Source organism: Grampus griseus (assembly GCF_964374135.1).
Source record: "Grampus griseus genome assembly, chromosome: 18".
NCBI lineage: Eukaryota > Metazoa > Chordata > Mammalia > Artiodactyla > Delphinidae > Grampus > Grampus griseus.
Genome location: NC_139012.1, coordinates 37,457,076 through 37,478,052, shown reverse-complemented (window position 1 = coordinate 37,478,052; position 20,977 = coordinate 37,457,076).

The following is a 20,977-nucleotide window of genomic DNA, read 5'->3' as shown; positions in this document are numbered from 1 at the left end:
ATCAACCTCAATGGTGAAAAACTGAAAGCATTTCCACTAAGATCAGGAACAAGACAAGGTTGCCCACGCTCACCACTCTTATTCAACATAGTTTTGGAAGATTTAGAAACAGCAATCAGAGAAGAAAAGGAAATAAAAGGAATCCAAATCGGAGAAGAAGAAGTAAAGCTGTCACTGTTTGCAGATGACATGATACTATACATAGAGAATCCTAAAGATGCTACCAGAAAACTACTAGAGCTACTCAATGAATTTGGTAAAGTAGCAGGGTACAAAATTAATGCACAGAAATCTCTGGCATTCCTATAAGCTAATGATGAAAAATCTGAAAGTGAAATCAGGAAAACACTCCCATTTACTATTGCAACAAAAAGAATAAAATATCTAGGAATAAACCAACCTAAGGAGACAAAAGACCTGTATGCAGAAAATTATAAGACACTGATGAAAGAAATTAAAGATGATACAAATAGATGGAGAGATATACCATGTTCTTGGATTGGAAGAATCAACATTGTGAAAATGACTCTACTACCCAAAGCAATCTATACATTCAATGCAATCCCTATCAAACTACCACTGGCATTTTTCACAGAACTAGAACAAAATATTGCACAATTTGTATGGAAACACAAAAGACCCCGAATAGCCAAAGCAATATTGAGAACGAAAAACGGAGCTGGAGTAATCAGTCTCCCTGACTTCAGACTATACTACAAAGCTACAGTAATCAAGACAGTATGGTACTGGCACAAAAACAGAAAGATAGATCAATGGAACAGGATAGAATGCTCAGATATAAACCCATGCACATATGGACACCTTATCTTTGATAAAGGTGGCAAGAATGTACCGTGGAGAAAGGACAGTCTCTTCAATAAGTGGTGCTGGGAAAACTGGACAGGTACATGTAAAAGTATGAGATTAGATCACTCCCTAACACCATACACAAAAATAAGCTCAAAATGGATTAAAGACCTAAATGTAAGGCCAGAAACTATCAAACTCTTGGTGGAAAACATAGGCAGAACACTCTATGACATAACTCACAGCAAGATCCTTTCTGACCCACCTCCTAGAGAAATGGAAATAAAAACAAAAATAAACAAATGGGACCTAATGAAACTTCAAAGCTTTTGCACAGCAAAGGAACCATAAAGAAGACCAAAAGACAACCCTTAGAATGGGAGAAAGTATTTGCAGATGAAACAACTGACAAAGGATTGAATCTCGAAAATTTACAAGCAGCTCATGCAGCTCAATAACAAAAAACAAACAACCCAATCCAAAAATGGGCAGAAGACCTAAATAGACATTTCTCCAAAGAACATACACAGACTGCCAACAAACACATGAATGAATGCTCAACATCATCAATCATTAGAGAAATGCAAATCAAAACTACAATGAGATATCATCTCACACCAGTCAGAATGGCCATCATCAAAAAATCTAGAAACAATAAATGCTGGAGAGGGTGTGGAGAAAAGGGAACACTCTTGCACTGCTGGTGGGAATGTGAATTGGTTCAGCCACTATGGAGAACAGTATGAAGGTTCCTTAAAAAACTACAAATAGAATGACCATATAACCCAGCAATTCCACTACTGGGCATATACCCTGAGAAAACCAAAATTCAAAAAGAGTCATGTACCAAAATGTTCATTGCAGCTCTATTTACAATAGCCCAGAGATGGAAACAACCTTAAGTGCCCATCGTTGGATGAATGGATGAAGATGATGTGGCACATATATACAATTGAATATTAGTCATAAAAAGAAACGAAATTGAGCTCTTTGTAATGAGGTGGATAGACCTAGAGTCTGTCATACAGAGTGAAGTAAGTCAGAAAGAAAAAGATAAATACCGTATGCTAACACATATATATTGAATTTAAGAAAAAAAATGTCATGAAGAACCTAGGGGTAAGACAGGAATAAAGACACAGACCTACTGGAGAACAGAATTGAGGATATGGGGAGGGGGAAGGGTGAGCTGTGACAGGGCAAGAGAGAGGCATGGACATATATACACTAACAACCTTAATGTAGATAGCTAGTTGGGAGCAGCCGCATGGCACATGGATATCGGATCAGTGCTTTGTGACCGCCTGGAAGGGTGGGATAGGGAGGGTGGGAGGGAGGTAGAGCCAAGAGGGAAGAGGTATAGGATCATATGTGTATATATATATAGCTGATTCACTTTGCTGTGGAGCAGAAACTAACACATCATTTTAAAACAATTATACCCCAATAAAAATGTTAAAAAAAAATCAAAAAAAAAGGAATCTGTAACCCATAAGTTAGGTCCAAAACAAACTATTTAGAAGAGTGTAATCAGTCAGACTAATTAGTTCTTTGTAGCCAAGGGCTATTCCAGAATAGTATCTGTCTAGCTTTCTGTGTTCAATCCCTGCAGCTACTTTTGAGCACTTCTGGTATAGTAGCTTAAACAAATCTCTTCTCACAAATATTTATGTTAAAGTGTTCTAAGTGTCCACAAAAGAAAAAAAAGAAAAACCTCTGTTTTCAAACTAAAATATAAAGCTTATATAAATGTAATATCCCAAATAATTATATGAAATAAAGTTCATTCTAGTTACAAGAAAATAATTGTTTTATTTTATAATTGTATATAATCCATCCATTTTGGCTAAATAAAAAATAGAATCCGAAAAAAATAATAATAATAACAAGAGCAAAGGTCCCAAGATAAAAATGAATGTAGTATATTTTTAAATAGGCAACAGACTCTTTTGATCAGACTATGTATGCTGCCATTTTCATTGAACTCTGATAGAATAAATATCAAAGTCAGTAAAGTGTTTTCAGAGGAAATTTCTAAGAACACATTTCATCATTCTTGAATTTCATGATGCAGTGTAAGAATTTTTGTAAGAGGCAGAGAGAGTAGACAAGAATATTCCTTTAGGGAGAAAAGATGTTGGGGCAATGGGTCTCGGACCCCATCAGGGAAGGGGTATAAGAATATCATCTTCAAACAACCTTCTGAAAGGGCTACACCCACCCCTTTAAGTAAAAGTGAGAGAAATAAGTAGTGCTTTGGATTCCTTGAGAGATTTGTTTGTTCATCATAGTAATCACCAATTGAAAGAGGACCAGTTGGTCAAGGATATGGAAAATTACGTAGAGTGTGGAGGTAGAGAATGAAGTCAGAGAAGTGGCATGGACCATGTTATGCAGGGCCTAGTAAAACTGTGGATTATATTCTGAAATTCTAGGAAAAGCAGAGGTGAAATGAAAAGTTCCTTCTGGCTGTTGTGTGGCTAATGGACACTAGTGGGCCAAGAGTGAGAATATGAATTTTTTTAAGAGGTTGATGCAGTGGTTACCCATAACTAATGATGGCATTTGGGGAACAGAGGAGGGCCTTTCCTCATAGCTTGCCACCCATCCTGCTGTTGCTAAAAGGGAGAAAAAAGATAGTTTCAAGAACACTTCTGCACAATCTGTGGGAATACAATGGATTCTATAACTCATAACTAAGGATGAATACAAACAAAAATAGAAACTGCAAGATTTATTTTTTAAATGCAGAGCAGGGAAAATAAACACCATTATGAAAACAAACCTCTGAATATATGTTTATTAAATGTATTACATGACAATTGTTGAAAATGTCAATAAATGTTACAAAGAAAAGTTTAAAATATTTTGAAAATCTAGAGAAAATGTATTAATTTTGACAAAAATATAAAAAGCTTATTTACAATGTTCATCAAACAATGACCTGCCAGGAAATGGCCAAAGACAAGGTCTTTTTAAAAAGTGGTGAAAATTACTAATTATCAGGAGCAATGGCTTAATTTCATTAGCAATAAAGAAAACAAAGATTAAAAATCAGTGAAATATTTTTATCTATTAAATGTATCAAATAACAAATATAAATTTTAAAATGGCAATGTTAAATCAGCTTTTTGTAAGCTTTTTGTATTTTCCTGCACCATAGGTAGAAGTTAAAGTTGATACAATGTTAATGGATGGCAATGTGACAACATTAGCAAGTTGGAGCAAGTTTATACTATCTATCCCACGGATGCTACCTCTATCAATATATCCTGAAAAAATTCTCCACAAAAACACTTTGCTGCAAAACTAATGCTAACATCTCACCATGGTTTGACCTGGGAAGGGGGAATTAAGGATCACATTTTTTACATGTATTAAAATATGTTTATAAACTTGATAAAATATCTACTAACAACATGTAGGAGAATTATAATAAGAAAACAGTGTTGTTTAAGTATTATTTAATATTTAAACAAGGATATAAGTTTTTGAAACACCAGGGGACCAATTAATTCACTTAATTAGCATGATTCTCAATTACCTTGTCTCTAAAATGGCAATGATTACACATACAATTTTTTATACCTAGCAGTACTCTTTAATAATAAATATTTTAAACAATAAACCAGTCACAAAATATGTTGTGGTTAAATAATTATATATGATTTAATAAATACAGATACATTATTCATATAATAATATGAATTATAGCTGTCAGAAGACATTTCATGTCAAGAGATAATATCTATGATGCCTGAGAAATACAAGTAAGCAATATAATTTTATTCATATTATGATTCTGTTTAAAATATATTTACATATACATGATAGGCACTAAAATATTAAGAGTGAATGCCCACTGATGTTTGGACAATAGATGATATATTTTCCTTTTTTTTATCAAGTTGATTTTACACATCTTCTCTGAGGTTTATGTCAAAGCTATATTAATAAAATTAATAATATGTAATTTCTTAGGCCAAATGCTCACAATAACACCAACCTTTAAGGCTTATTTTGAGAACTAAGTGATATAATGTATGTAACTTTTTACTTGGCATACAAGTATTATTACACTTTACTTGGAACTTTGTTTTCTACAGCACTAACATAACAAAAATAGACTGAATTACTCTTAAAGCTATGTAACCTCAAAATTCTGTAATTTGTTTTCAAGACAGCACAAGTGCAGACTGAATCTGGAAATCTGGGCAAAGTGAAGTTCAACTGTACTACACAAGGACTAATCTTCTAAATAAGATGTAAGCAACTCAGTGAACTATCCACAAACATTAGCTCTTTGTTACTTAAAGTGAATCTAATTTGTCATTTATGAGGTGAACACGTATCGGATGTAATAACTTACTTCCATTCTAACTTGATTTATTTTAAGAAAATTCTTAAAAAGAGAACCTTCTTGAGATTCTCAACATGTAATTTTTTGCTTATAAAACTTCTCAAAAATTGGCATATTATATAACTTTGGTACACTGATTATTTGTTTTGATACATGCTACATTCTTCTCTCACCCAAATTCAATGTTTTTAGTTTTTGTATTACAATTATTTTCTGTGCAGTCTGAAGTCTCAGTGATTATTGTTGACTCACTGAATTATAACAGCATTCACAAGACCATAAAATCATGCAAGCCTTTCATCTGGACATTTTAGAGATTCACAAAGTTGAATGAGAATTTGTCATATATCAATATTTTCCCTAAAGGCTCAAGGAATAGAGAATTCAGATTAAATGTCAGTGTGTATGATATAATTCCTTCCTTCTCCAAACTAAAATAATAAATTCAAAGATCAATAATTGTGATGGTAAAAAATAATAATAATCTAAACAGTTAAAATTAGCATACAATAAGGAAAATCTGATCTTTTCTCAAGAGAAATTACTCAAAATTTCACTGAATTTTAAGTGTCTTTATCTTTTTTGTTTTTTATTATTTTTGAAATGTGAAAATACATTAATATTTTAAAATTTCATGAATGGAATAATTGCATTTACTTTAAAAATCATATATATTAATATTTTATAGTTTATTGGTAGAGTTTATATGGTTATAATATAAGAATTATGAGCCATGCATAAGGAGTTGAATAAAAATGTATATTTTATAAAAAATATTTTGCATGTAAAGATAAAGGAATGAACATGGTAACACTTTTACTAATTAAGAGGATACTTCTCAAAGACAAAAGTTCTTTAAAAAATGTAGCCAGAAATTGGAACAATTTAGGAGTACTGATGTTTCAGCTAGTACCTACATATTAAGCTAAATAAAAGTACATATGAAAAATTCCTTTGCTCATCCTTCCTAAACCTTATCTATCTTGATCTTCTATTCAATAAAATAAAATTTTGTCAGTTCTGTTAAGGATGAAAAAAATATTCTAAAATTTGGCAAATAGCTTAGTCTAGTACATTGCTTAATATTGAAAGTAAAGCAATTATTTTGTCTAGTTGGTCTAGTCTTTGCATATTTTAAAGTAACATTCTTATTGTTGATATATGGTGGCATATCCATAATGAATCTTGTATGTGAAGATTGGTTAAATTTTGGATGGAATGATGATTTACATAGAGCAAACCTTTTATGAAGATAGCTTAATGTCATATATAATAAATCTATATATATTAATATAAATCTTTGCTGTTGTTTTATTCTCTTCTTTCCTTTATTAGATTCATAAATATTTTATAAACATGGCAAATCAAATTAAAAATTACACTTATTTTTTACATAGCAATACTATTTTTCTTACAAAGCTAGAAAATTAAAATTCAGAGCTAGCAAATAAGGTAGTGATGTTCCCTTGAGTTTTCCTAACCTTAATATCCTTTTGAGCAAAGCCTACTTGTCCAAACTCAAAAGCAGTTTCTTTCTGAAAGAAAAATGCCTTTTCCTTCAGAAACCTTGACTGATTAATCAGAATCCTAAGACATTTAAGCAATATTAACTATACACTCTACTTGCCCTACATATACATATGTTGACTTTATGTATGCAAAATTATCTTATGTATGTCTATTTTAAATCCATATGCCTTTTCATTTTTGTCTAAGCAAGAAGAAATTCACTAGTTGCTATTCTGTTAACTTAATAATATCTAGATATCAGGGTATGGTGAATTCCATCAGACAGTAGAACTTATCAAGTGCTATTTGTTTCAGACCTCCACCCAGTTCATAAATTTAGTTAATTCATGCTGTCTAATTATTTGTTAATATAATAAAGAATCACATCACTTCCTGACAGATATTAATTTGCATATTATATACTACTACAACCTAACTTATTTCTTACTTCAGATTATAATTGATATGAATAAAAAATCTAATAATTTCTTCCTTCAACTCAGTGGATTATCATTCTAACTTCCTTGAGCTATGCCAATCTCATTTAGGAAATATTATTGTAAACAAAGCAAAGCTATATTTTAAATTTTTTTGTCCAAATAGGTAAAAATTGTCTGAACTATATTTTATAGATAGTGGATAGTAACTTAAATGATATATTGAAAAAGTAACTTAGATAGTAACTTAAATGAGATATTGAAAAAGAAAGATCCTGAAAACAATTTGGAAGAATGTTGCAAGAGAAAAGTGAAAGATAATAAATGTCCACTATAGAAATTAACATTTAGGGAAAAAGAATAACAAAGAAGTTGTGTGAAATGTTTTTTTCAGGACTTGGGTAATAAAACAGATGGATAGATAAAATGATGTTTGCTTTTTTAAGAACAAAAAATGCTAATCAGATATTCTGTATAATTTTTAAAATTTTTACTTTAGTGTAAAAAATGGCTTAAAAATCCTCTTTTCTCTAAGAATTCGTGGACTTGTCTTTTGCTATTTACTCATTCATTGACCAATTAACTTTATAGACTTTAGTTAGGTGCCCACTGTTTTCCAAGTTATGTAGTAAATGCACACATGTACAAAAGTGAATGAATGCCTGTTCTCATATCTTAGATTCTAGTAGAGGAAACAGACATTAATTACATAAGAACACCAGTACATTCACTATTAAAATTGAATTTAAGTGACCTTGAATAAAAGGAAAAGATTCTATGAGTTTCTATTGAAAAAGAAAACTCATCTAGCCTAGGAAATATGAGTAAACAGATAATTTCACTCTGAGAAGGTGAATCATGAACTCTTATAAAAGATAAATGTGAGCAAAGATTATTTCCTGCAAATGGATAAGCAAGTAAAAATGTCTTTTACTAGGAAGAAATGAGTTATAAAGTAGAAACAGAAGCAAAGCCAAGATGATGAAAACTGAAAAAGGGAAAATATGGTGTGGGCTGGGGATGTAGAGGTAAATAGGACTAGGGCAGAAAATGTAGGATTTCATAGTACATGTTAAGTTGCTTTGGTTTTATCATAAGAACAAAAAGAAATCATTGATAGATATTGTTGATCATTTGATATGATCCCATTTGCTACTTTTAAAGAGTAAATCCTGTCTATCAAATGCATAATAGACTAGAGAGAAGTAAATTAGTTGGGGGCCATCGTAATAATTCAAGTGAGACATGCTGATTGCCTAGGCCAAGGTGGTGTAGGTATAGAAGTGTGGATATCATTATTTTAATGATATTTATTAAGTAAAAACAACAGAATGTTATCATAGATTAGATATAAGAGATGAGGAAGATAGAGAAGTCAAAAATGTTTTCTTGGTGTCTGGCTTAAGAAGTTGGATGTTACTATTATCATTCTCTGAGTAGAATATCCTGAACATGGAACAGACTGTGGGTGATATAGTGAGTGCTTGTGGGTGTCTTTGTAGAAAGTGACTTCAAGTTTTAGTCATGTCGAATGTGAGATTATTTTGACACATCTAAGAGATGTAGAGTGATCAAAGAGATATGAATCTGGAGCTCAGACCTGTTCTGGAGCTATGAATTTGGCTGTAATTATCATATAGATAAATGGTAATTATAACTGGGAGAGTGAAGAGATTGCCTTGTTCATTAAAAAGCCCTAAAATATGGGTTAGGTATTAGCAAACAAAGCACTGAGGTATGGCAAGTAACCAGGAAATAAAGAATGAGTCACAAAGCAGACATGGATGGAACTGGCAGATAGCTAGAAGAGAGGAACCTCACAGACACTGAGAGAAGGTGGTGTCTCAATAAGGTAAGTTTTATAATCAGTGTCAGATTTTGATAGAGATACAAATAAGGTGAGGAATGAAACATATCCATTGTATTTAGTATCATGCTAATCAGTGTTGAATATAGAGAAAACTGTTTCAGGAGAGTGCTATCATCATAGGCAGTATCTTCTGATTTTGGTCAGTAATGAAATCTAGAAAGCAGTGGAACAGGTATCACCATTTTAAGAGATAATACTTTTTGAATGAGAGAACAAGATATCAAGAAAAAAATTTCAAAAATATGAGATAAATGGGGGAATTCTCTGGTGGTACAGCAGTTAAGACTCCGCCATCCAATGTGTGGGGTGTGGGCTCGATCCCTGGTCAGGGAGATAAGATTCCACATGACTTGGGGCCAAAAAGCCAAAACATAGAACAAAGCAATGTTGTAACAATGTCAATAAAGGCTTGAAAATTTGTCCACATCAAAAAATCTCTAAAACAATGAAATAAATCAGAACAAATCTTACACAAAGACTCAGAAGATTAGTTTTCAGGTAATTTTTCAGAGAATGCAGTGTTTCAAAAAGAGCAATATGAGAGAGAGAGTGTGTGTGTGTGTGAGAGAGAGAGAGAGAGAGAGAGACAGAATTACAAGCAGAGGAAAAAATCAGTCCAAATGTGAAGAGACAGCAAATAGGCTACCAGAGGAATGTCCTCAATAAACTAATGAAATGGATTCCAAAAGAAAGCTAATAAAGTATTAGCATTGTCTTCCACCCCAAAATAATAGGAAAAAAAAAAAAGGAAAAAGATTGGATATTAGAGGAAAATGTATACAAAAAAAGAAACAAACATAAGAGGAAAACAAAACAAAAACTGAGAATGCCATGCTCAAAATGTGAAACAAAATATAAGAATACTGATTTAAAGATTTCATAGAGAGAGAGAGTTGAGAGGACCTTCAAGATGGCGGAAAAGTAAGACATGGAGATCAGCTTCTTCCCCACAAATATATCAGAAATACATCTACATGTGGAACAACTCCTACAGAACACCTAGTGAATGCTGGCAGAAGACCACAGACTTCGCAAAAGGCAAGAAACTCCCCCATGTACCTGGGTAGGGCAAAAGAGAAAAGAAAAAGCAAAGAAAAAAGAATAAAGATGGGACCTGCAACACTGGGAGGGAGCTGTGAAGGAGGAAATTTTTCCACACACTAGGAAGCCCCTTCACTGGCTGAGACTGGGAGTGGCAGGGGGGAAGCTTTGGAGCCACAGAGGAGAGCACAACAACAGGGGTGCAGATGGCAAAGAGGAGAGATTCCTGCAGAGAGGATCGGTGCCTACCAAGACTCACCAGCCCAAGGGGCTTGATTGATCACTTGCCGGCCGGGACAGGTGGGGCCTGGAAGCTGAGGCTCGGGATTCGGAGGTCAGATCCCTGGGAGAGGACTGGGGTTGGCTGCATGAACACAGCCTGAAGGGGGTTGGTGTGACACAGCTAGCTGGGAAGGAGTCCAGGAAAAAGTCTGGAGCTGCCTAAGAGGCAAGAGACCATTGTTTCAGGATACAAGAAGAGAGGGGATTCAGAGCACCGCCTAAACAAGCTCCAGAGATGGGCGCAAGCCACGGCTATCAGCACAGACATCAGAGTTGGGCATGAAATGCTAAGGTTGCTGCTGCAGCCACCAAGAAGCCTGTGTGCAAGCACAGATCACTACCCACACCTACCCTCCTGTGAGCCTGTGCAGCTCACCACTGCTAGGGTCCTGTAATCCAGGGACAATTTCCCCGGGAGAACACAGGGTGCACCTCAGACTGTTGCAACGTCATGCAGGCCTCTGCCACCGCAGGCTCACCCTGCATTCTGTACCCCTCCCACCCAAAGCCTGAGTGAGCCAGAGCTCCCTAATCAGCTGCTACTTTAACTCCCATCCTGTCTGAGCAAAGAACAGATACAATCAAGCAACCTACACACAGAGGCAAGGTCATATCCAAAGCAGAACCCGAGGAGATGTGCAAACAAAGAATAGAAAGGAAAATCTATCCCAGCAGCCTCAGAAGCAGTGGGTTAAATCTTCACAATCAACTTGATGTACCCAGAATCTGTGGAATACCTGAATAGACAACAAATCATCCCAAAATTAAGGCATGGCTTTGGGAGCAACTATATATATATATATTTTTTCCTTTTTCTCTTTTTGTGAGTGTGTATGTTTCTTTGTGTGATTTTGTCTGTATAGTTTTGCTTTTACCATTTGTCCTAAGGTTCTGCCTGTCCATTTAAAAAAACTTTTTAGTATAGTTTTCAGCACTTGTTATCATCGGTGGATTTGTTTTTTTGGTTTCATTGTTCTCTTCTTTCTTTCTTTCTTTTTTTATTACCTTTAATTTTTTTATTTTTAAAAATTATTTTTAATTTTAATAACTTTATTTTATTTTTTTCTTTATTTCTCTTCTTCTCCCTTTTATTCAGAGTCGTGTGGCTGACAGGGTCTAGATGTCCCAGCTGGGTGTCAGGCCTGTGCCTCCGAGGTGGGAGAGCTGAGTTCAGGACATTGGTCCACCAGAGACATTCCAGTTCCATATAATATCAAATGCTGAAAGCTCTCACAGAGAACTCCATCTCAACACTAATACACAGCTCCACTCAACAATGAGCAAAATACAGTGACAAACAACTAGCAAGACAGCAACAAAACACCATCCATTAGCAGAGAGGCTGCCTAAAATCATAATAACGTCACAGACACCCCAAAACACACCACCAGATGTGGACCTGCCCACCAGAAAGATAAGATCCAGCCTCATCCACCAGAGCACAGGCATTAGTCCCCTCCACCAGGAAGTCTACACAACCCACTGAACCAACATTAGCCACTGGGGGCAGACACCTAAAACAACAGGAACTACGAACCTGCATCCTGTGTAAAGGAGATGCCAAACACAGTAAGTTAAGCAAAATGAAAAGACAGAGAAACACACAGCAGATGAAGGAGCAAGGTAAAAACCCATCAGACCACACAAATGAAGAGGAAGTAGGCAGTCTACCTAAAAAAAGAATTCAGGGTAATGATAGTAAAGATGTACCAAAATCTTGGAAATAGAATGGAGGAAATACAAGAAACGTTTAACAAGGACATAGAAGAACTAAAGAGCAAACAAACAATGATGACCAGCACAATAAATGAAATTAATAATTCTCTGGAAGGAATCAATAGCAGAATAACTGAGGCACAAGAATAGATAGGGAAACTGGAAGATAAAAGAGTGGAAATAACTACCACAGAGCAGAATAAAGAAAAAAGAATGAAAAGAATTGAAGACAGTCTCAGAGACCTCTGGAAAAACATTAAACATACCAACATTCGAATTATAGGAGTCCCAGAAGAAGAAGATAAAAAGAAAGGACAGAGAAAATATTTGAAGAGACTATAGTTGAAAACTTCCCGAATATGGGAAAGGAACTAGTTAATCAAGTGCAGGAAGCACAGAGAGTCCCACACAGTATAAATCCAAGGAGGAACACTTTGAGACACATATTAATTAAGCTATCAAAAATGAAATAAAAAGAAAAAATGTTAAAAGCTGCAAGGGAAAAACAAGAAATAACATACAAGGGAATCCCCATAAGGTTAACAGCTGATCTTTCAGCAGAAACTCTGCAAGCCAGAAGGAAGTGACAGGACATATTTAAAGTGATGAAAGGGAAAAAACTACAACCAAGACTACTATATCTATCAAGGATCACATTCAGATTCGACGGAGAAATTAAAATCTTTACAGATAAGCAAAAGCTAAGAGAATTCAGCACCACCAAACCAGCTTTACAACAAATGCTAAAGGAACTTCTTTAGGCAGAAAACACAAGAGAAGAAAAAGACCTACATAACAAACCCAAAACAATTAAGAAAATGGGAATAGGAACATACATATCGATAATTAACTTAAGTATAAATGGATTAAGTGCTCCCACCAAAAGACACAGACTGGCTGAATGGATACACAGACAAGGCCCATATATATGGTGTCTAGAAGAGACCCACTTCAGACCTAGGGACACATACAGACTGAAAGTGAGGGAATGGAAAAAGATATTCCATTCAAATGGAAATCAATAGAAGGCTGGAGTATCAATTCTCATATCAGACAAAATAGACTTTAAAATAAAGACTATTATAAGAGACAAAGTAGAACACTAAATAATGATAAAGGGATCAATCCAAGAAGAAGAAATAACAGTTGTAAATATTTTTGCATCTGACATAGGAACAGCTCTATATATAAGGCAAATGCTAACAGCCTAAAAGGGGAAATTCACAATAACACAATCATAATAGGGGACTGTAACACCCACTTTCACCAATGGACAGATCATCCAAAATGAAAATAAATAAGGAAACACAAGCTTTAAATGTTGCATTAAACAAGATGGACTTAATTGATATTTATAGGACATTCCATCCAAAAACAACAAAATACACTTTCTTCTCAAGAGCTCATGGAACATTCTCCCAGACAGATCATATCTTGGGTACCAAAGCAAGCCCTGGTAAACTAAAAAAAATTGAAATCTTGTCAAATATCTTTTCCGATCAGAGCGCTATTAGACTAGATATCAATTACAGGAAAAAATCTGTAAAAAATACAAACACGTGGAGCCTAAACAATACACAACTTAATAACCAAGAGATCACTGAAGAAATCAAAGAGGAAATGAAAAAGTACCTAGACACAAATGAAAATGAAAACATGATGACCCAAAACCTATGTGCTGCAGCAAAAGCATGTCTAAGACAGAAGTTTATAGCAATACAATCCTAAATCAAGAAAAAGGAAACATAAATAAACAATCTAAACTTACACCTAAAGCAATTAGAGAAAGAAGAACAAAAAATCCCAAAGTTAGCACAAGGAAAGAAATCATACAAATCCAATCAGAAATAAATGAAAAAGAAATGAAGGAAATGATAGCAAAGATCAATAAAACTAACAGCTGGTTCTTTGAGAAAATATACAAAATTGATAAACCATTAGCCAGACTGATCAAGAAAAAAAGGGAAAAGTTTGAAATCAATAGATTTAAAAATGAGAAAGAAGTAACAACTGACACTGCAGAAATACAAGGATAATGAGAAATTATTACAAGCAACTATATGCCAATAAAATGGACAACCTGGAAGAAATGGACAAATTTTTAGAGAAGCACAACCTTCCCACACTGAACCAGGAAGAAGTAGAAAATATAAACAGACCAATCACAAGCACTGAAATTGAGAATGTGATTTCAAATCTTCCAACAAACAAAAGACCAGGAGCCTAAGGTTTCACAGGCAAATTCTATCAAATATTTAGAGAAAACACCTATCTTACTTAAACTCTTTCAAAATATAGCAGAGGGCGGAACACTCCCAAACTCATTCTACAAGGTCACCATCACCCTGTTACAAAAACCTGATAAAGATGTCACAAAGAAAGAAAACTACAGGCCAATATCACTGATGAATATAGATGCAAAAATCCTCAACAAAATACTAGCAAACAGAATTCAACAGTACATTAAAAGGATCATACACCATGATCAAGTGGGATTTATCCCAGGAATGCAAGGCTTCTTCAGTATATGCAAATCAATCAATGTGATACACCATATTAATAATATGATGGATAAAATCCATACGATCATCACAAAAGATGCAGAAAAAGCTTTCAACAAAATTCAACACTCATTAATGATAAAAACTCTCCAGAAAGTAGGCTAAGAGGGAACTTACCTCAACATAATAAAAGCCATATATGACAAATCCATAGCCACCATCGTCCTGAAGTGAAAACCTGAAACCATTTCCTCTAAGATAAGGAACAAGACAGGGTTGCCCATGCTCACCACTATTATTCAACATTGTTTTGGAAGTTTTAGCCACAGCAATCAGAGAAGAAAAGGAAATAAAAGGAATCCAAATCGGAAAAGAAGAAGTAAAGCTGTCACTGTTTGCAGATGACATGATACTATACATAGAGAATCCTAAAGATGCTACCAGAAAACTACTAGAGCTAATCAATGAATTTGGTATAGTAGCAGGATACAAAATTAATGCACAGAAATCTCTTTCATTCCTATACACTAATGATGAAAACTCTGAAAGAAAAATTAAGGAAACCCTCCAATTTACCATTGCAACATAAAGAATAAAATACCTAGGAATAAATCTACCTAAGGAGAAAAAAGACCTGTATGTAGAAAATTATAAGACACTGATAAAGAAATTAAAATGATTCAAACAGATGGAGAGATATACCATAATCTTGGATTGGAAGATTCAACATTACAAAACTCTACAACCAAAGCAATCTACAGATTCAATGCAATCCCTATCTAACTACCACTGGCATTTTTCACAGAACTAGAACAAAAAATTTCACGATTTGTATGGAAACACAAAAGACCCCGAATAGCCAAAGCAATCTTGAGAAAGAAAAATGGAGCTGGAGGAATCAGGCTCCCAGACTTCAGACTATACTACAAAGCTACAGTGATCAAGACAATATAGTACTGGAACAAAAACAGAAACATAGATCAATGGAACAGGATAGAAAGCCCAGAAATAAACCCAGAGACATTTGGTCACATTTTTTATGATAAAGGAGGCATGAGTACACAATAGAGAAAAGACAGCCTCTTCAATAAATTGTGCTGGGAAAACTGGACAACTACATGTAAAAGAATGAAATTGGAACACTCCCTGACACCATACACAAAAATAAACTCAAAATGGATTAAAGACCTAAATTTAAGGCCAGAAACTATAAAACACTTAGAGGAAAACATAGGCAGAACATTCTGTGACATAAATCACAGCAAGATCCTTTTTGACTCACCTCCTAGAGAAGTGGAAATAAAAGCAAAAACAAAAAACAAAAAACAAAAATCAAGTGTGTAGTAATGAAACTTCAAAGCTTTTGCACAGCAAAGGAAATCATAAACAAGACCAAAAGACAACCCTCAGAATGGGAGAAAATGTTTGCAAATGAAGTAATTGACAAATGATTAATCTCCAAAATTTACAAGCAGCTCATGCAGCTCAATATCAAAAAAACAAACATCCGAATCCAGAAATGGGCAGAAGACCTAAATAGACATTTCTCCAAAGAAGATATACTGATTGTCAACAAGCACAAGAAAGGATGCTCAACATCACTAATCATTAGAGAAATGCAAATCAAAAGTACAATGAGCTATCACCTCACAACTGTCAGAATGGATATCATAAAAAAATCTACCAACAATAAATGCTGGAGAGGGTGTGGAGAAAAGGAAACCTTTTGCACTGTTGTTGGGAATGTAAATTGATACAGCCACTATGGAGAACAGTATGGAGGTTTCTTCAAAAACAAAAAATATAACTACCCTATGACCCAGCAATCCCACTACTGGGCGTATACCCTAAGGAAGCCATAATTCAAAAAGAGTCATGTACCACAATGTTCATTGAAGCTCTATTTACAATAGCCAGGACATGGAAGCATCCTAAGTGTCCATCAACAGATGAATGGATAAAGAAGATGTGGCACATATATAAAATAGAATAGTACTCAGCTGTAAAAAGAAATGAAATTGAGTTATTTGTAGTGAAGTGGATGGACTTAGAGTCTGTCATACAGAGTGAAGTAAGTCAGAAAGAATAAAACAAATACTGTATGCCAGCACATACATACAGAATTTTAAAAAATGGTTATGATGAACCTAGGGGCTGGACAGGAATAAAGATGCAGATGTAGAGAATGGTTTTGAGGACATGGGGAAGGGGAAAGGTAAGTGGGGACAAAGTGAGAGAGTGGAATGGACTTATATATACTACCAAATGTAAAATAGATAGCTAATAGGAAGCATCCATGTAGCACAGGGAGATCAACTCGGTGGTTGGTGACCACCTAGAGGGGTGAGATAAAGAGGGTGGGAGGGAGATGCAAGAGGTAGGAGATATATGTAAATGTATAGCTTATTTACTATGTTTTAAAGCAGAAACTAACACACCATTGTAAAACAATTATACTCCACTATAGATGTTAAAAAAGAAAAAGAATTCATAGAATATAAGAAAGAGACTACATTACACCTTTATACCAAAGAATAGTCTTATTTTAGTGCCAAATTGGTCATGAGTTTGGAACTAGAATGTAGGAAATATAATCACATCCAAAACATGGTTCCTTTGGGATTGCAACAAAAGATAGTTTCATAATAATGCAAATATATTAATGTTTTCAAGATTTACGACCTACTTTTAAACAGAACATGTAGAAGTATTAATTTATAGAATAAAGGTAAAACATAAAGTCAGAGAAATAAAGAAGCAGGAAAGTTTGAGGAGGAAAGTGTAAGAGAACTAAATACTCAAATAACCAAGGGTGGAGAGATTTAGAGAATGCTGGTGACATTTGTTAGAACTAAAAAAAAGAGAGATTTAAGTATAATATCAAGTTTGCAGAGTGAAGAAAAACATAACTAATAAATGCAGGGCTATTTGCCTTTACCACACATATGCATTCCTAAAGCAAAAAACAACACCCTGTAAGACTGAACTCCTTAAAAATGAGATAGAAGGGAAAAATAGAATAAGAGGAAATCAAAATTATTTAACTTTCTAACTGAAGACTAACGAAAATAATTATCATACCTTGGGAGATAACTCATTCTGGAGACTTCCTTAGGGAATGTATTGATACAAAGACAATAGATTGGAACTACTTATTTCATGGTGCAGACACCTGAACATGGAAGTAGAGTTTTGGACACAAGAAGAGCAACCTGCCAGGATTTGAGGAGGCTGGGAGAGTTCTATGTTATATACAGGCACTCAAAATTAATTTTCTTAAAGTAGAGCTGAAAGGACTTCTTGCCCATATAGCAGAGAGCAAAGTGTTTTGTTTTGTTTTTTCTCCTGTGAAGCCATAGTTCTACTCCGGTTATTCTGCCTTCTCTTTCCTAGAGAAAAAGTAAGTATGAACAAGTTTCTTATTAATACTAACATTATTCTCCTATGTAACAATATCATGTGAAAGAATTGATAATTCAGGAACACATGTACAGCAGATCAGATTGTAATTCAACTATCAATATTTTGGGAGGAAGCAAAAACAGATTAGGGTATTATATGTTACGTAAATTATCATGTGTTTTAGCAGGAAACCAATAAAGATGATATAAAGTAGTGAATCAGCAGATAAAGTTAATAAACATATTATTTAAATAAATCAAGTGAACTAAACAAGGGTGAGTTAAGAGTAATTGCCTCTGGGGATTCGGGCTGGCTTATAGACTGCTGCATTTCATTTAGTTCATCTGTTCTATTTTGTATTTTTTCATGTTATATTACATTATTTATTTTATTCAATAAAAATAATAAAAACAAAAATATTATTTCATCAAACAACAAAGATTCCAATCCTTAATGCTAAGAATCACTTTCTCTTTGGTTTTCTCTTACTACTTCAACAAATTTGTTTTTCTAAATATTCTAATTAAAACCTTACTATGAAGTGTAAGAGTGCACTGGCTAGGGATCATCTGTACCAAACTCTTCTCTAGCTTGCTTTCAATTCCATCCTCAGCTAAACTGTGATGCAGCAGAGCAGGCTCAGGGTTTTCATCAGCTTGAAGGAGAAAACCCTTTCTTACCCAATCCAAATTTTTTCAAGGGATCTTGAGCATGGCACTTAACATCTTTTAGCTTTAATAAAATGAGATGATAGTAACTGCTTTGCATTATTATTGGGAATATAAAATTACATAAAAATTTAAAACACTTGATTATCATAAGAGTTCAATAAATGTCAATTATCTTCATTTAAATAATTTTAAAATGTCTTAACTATGTTCAGAAACTTTAAGCAAATTTAAAATTGCTTTACGACCTTAGAGTGGCAAAATCATAGTTAGTAAACATTCTAATCCACAACTGCAACGGGCAAACAGAGGCTTTAGGACAATTTAACACTCTGGTTCCCCCATTTAACTGTTCTTTCTCATTTTACAACATTCAGTCTAAGAATATAATGTATTTCATGCTCAAGGATCTAAGAAATTATGGTGCACTTTTCCTTTCAGTATTATCCACTTCAAAGTAAAAAAATAAGCTGTGAGTGAATGTGCCTCTTCAATATACACTGTTAAGTCAATAAAGAGAGGCTGATTTTGGTAGTAAAAAAAATTTAATAGTACTTTTATTTTTTAAGTGTTTCCTTTTCATAATATTTGCCTTGACCAGAGAAAAGGGCACGTATTTTGGGAGCATCACACTTCTTCCTGTTCTGCAGTTAATTAGGCACGTGCAGCATTGACTGGGGTTTGGTCATGCATACAGAACAGGCAGCCAAGAGCAGGCAAATTCTTCTCTTGCACTGAAACCATCTGCAGCCAATCCCAGCAGGTTTTCCCTCAGGGCTATGAGCAAAAGGCAAGAGTACAGATTGTTTCTCATTCTACTTCATTCTAGTGCATCAAAGGCAAGATTCAGGAGGGAAAACTAAAATAAACATGTACAGATGTCTTTTTCCAGGTTATTTTCCATTTTCCAAATCTTGGCTTTAAGTTGTGTAATTAAGGAGAAAAAATTATCAGATGAAACGAAGTGCATTTTCATACATTAGAGAAACAGGGTCATATGTGGAAAGATACACATCTGCCAGGTCTTGGTTTTAATCATTTATTTGATAAATATTTCTAGACAAACAGACCCAGCCATGACCAGATGTAGCATGTCTCTGTTAATAATCTGAGTTAATTGATTCTCCCTTTTGCCATTTATCTATGAATCTAGATTTAGAGTTTTTCTTTTTCCCTTTTCTTTATTAGAGGGTTAGAGAAGCATAACCAAGAGATCAAGAAGAATGAGGAATGTCATTATGATGTTACTGGAACTGGGTGCCAAGATGTTTGTAGGAGCAGTTGAACAACAACAACAAACAACAACAACAAACAAAAACAAACTTTCCTTGGAAAGTTTCACACGGATTGTATATGGCTTTTAAAAGTGTTTCTCAGTTTGATTAAGGGAAATGGAGGAGAGTAAGAGGAGGGAAGTAGTGAATGGAACATATTCACTGCTGGAATATACATTTTCATTGCTCTGAGTGAGTGTTTGGTAGAGATTTTCACTACATCTAATCATCATTTTCTTAGTAGGCTGTAAAAAATTAGGAGATTATGTTTCTCATAATCAAGGCATTATTTATCAAGCATACTACTTAAGAATTTCATTGTTATTGATAACTAGCACATTATTCATTTATAAAACTTGCAAAAAATGATGCATTCTTGCTTAATAAATGAATTATTCAAGAGCAAATAACAGAGTTTCAGTAATCAGCTGATTATAATCATTCAGCAGTGAAAAAAGCAACTGTGGGTGACATTATTGCCATGAAAGAAATGCAGTTGAAAATTTAATATGAACCCACAAACAGAAAAGAGCAGCATTTTTCTTTATAGTAAACTTATCAAACCTAAACTGAACAAATATCTGAAGGTCAAGACTATTAGCAGATGGTTAGTGTTTCAAACATGAGAAATATCAATGTACTTGAGTGCTATGTACCAGTATTATAGTTCAAAGAATGTTAGCAATTTTGAAAAGATAATGTTGTGTCTGGATAACAAACATGAGAAATTTATAAATTCTTGAACTGTGTTCTTTCAACTGTGTAAAAAGTGGGTTTTCTTCTTAGTCTGAAATGTTTCCCTTAGTCTGAAATGTGATCCTTTTGAAATGTGAGTGCAGTGGTTATATACATGTAGAGATATGTGTTGATTTTAACTTCATACAAATGATAAAAATAAAGAAGATTATCAATAGCAAAATAAAAAATATAAAAATGGGTAAAATACTCTAAAATGAGAAAAAAAATGAAATGTACACTGAATTTTTGTTTATCTTTCCCCAAGTCTGTCTCCAGAATTGAAGTATGAATGTCTTGGGAGCAGAAATAATTAAGCCTTATTCATCTTTGAATTTCTAGATCCAAGCACAGTGCCTGACACATGGTGCTTGC